The sequence below is a fragment of the Dipodomys merriami genome, unplaced genomic scaffold (genome assembly GCF_024711535.1).
Source record: "Dipodomys merriami isolate MVZ:Mamm:240054 unplaced genomic scaffold, mDipMer1.0.p SCAF_2159, whole genome shotgun sequence".
Lineage (NCBI taxonomy): Eukaryota > Metazoa > Chordata > Mammalia > Rodentia > Heteromyidae > Dipodomys > Dipodomys merriami.
The window spans coordinates 49,293-50,704 of record NW_027203559.1 but is presented as its reverse complement, the minus strand read 5'-3'; positions in this window follow the sequence as shown (position 1 = coordinate 50,704).

Sequence of the window (1,412 nt, the reverse complement as noted above, 5' to 3'; positions counted from 1 at the left end):
TACTGGGGCTTGAACTCAGGGAGATGACCTTTAGCTTTTTTTAACCAAGGGTAACAGTCTACGACTTGAACCAAATTTCCATGTCTTGATTTTGAATGGTTAATTAGAGATCAAAGTTTCAGTGTTGCACATGTTCATTCTTTGTCCCTCCTTTTCAATGACACCTTTAACTTCTTTTTTTGGGGGGGTCTGGTCATGGGGCCTGAACTCTGGGCCTGGGCGCTGTCCCTCAGCTCTTCAACTCAAGGTTAGCGCTCTACCGCTTGAGCCACAGCACCACTTCCGGCTTTTTTCTTTTTGCTTATGTGGTGCTGAAGAATGGAACCCAGGTCCTCAGGCAGGCAAGACAAGTGCTCTACCACTGAGCCACCTTCCCAGCCCCCCCTTAAACTTCTGAAAGAGAGATAAATGTAAAAAAAAATGAAAAAAATGAAAGAAAATAAATATCATCTTGTTTCTGTTTCCTGGTCACTGATTATTTTTGAGATAGTGCTTCTTACTAATAAGAATTATTGGTAGAATCTGAAAATCTATTTGAGTAATAAATAGACTAGGAAAAATTTTGTCTCCTATTTTTTATCACTACATTTCTTTTTGTCTAAGTATAAATGCCAGACTTACCCTAAGGGCCTAGAATAAGCAAAATGGCTTATAGAGCTCAGATCATATCTTTCCACAGAAGATGACAGCCCCAGATAAAAAACCTGTCCACAACTTGCACAAGGAAGAGAAAGTCTGATGTCTCCTTAAATCTTAGGATCGAATACTCATGAGGAGCCCTGGGGACTGATGACAGCTTAAGGACCTAACATTTCCTGTGTCGTTCCACCATAGGAACAGTCACCAGTCTCCCATCACACTGTAGGTGCCACGCCTGACTGGTGACCTTGGCTGTGTCATGAGAACGTGCAGGAGGGCTCTGTCATGGTCATTGGAGAGTCAGTATTGCACACTAAGAGGACATTCATGAAGGTGGTAACAAGGCCTGAGTCAGGGTTTTGTCAGATCTAGATGATTTGTAACAGGCACTACTGAATTCAGGCTAAGAATGTGGATATATCATCGGGGTCTTGCACACAAATTTGTTAAGTGTTAGCTTGCAACAGTTCTGCATGAAAGCCAACAAAAGGTCATCAATGCCCTCTGAACATATTTTCATCAACATTTAGTAAGTAAAAAGCTATAAAATCAAGTTCATCATGAGGAAAAATCTGATATGAAAACCAAATTGCAGGAGCATTTACAAAAATATGTTTTTCTGTATGTATCAAATGTGACAAAATATTAAAAGTTAATGAAGCTGGGAAAGTTAAATTGATTTCTTTTTGTACTATGGTTGCAACTGTCTTTTACATTTCAAATACTTAACAAAAAGAAGGTAGGCCAAGCACCACCGGTGTCTCACACCTGTA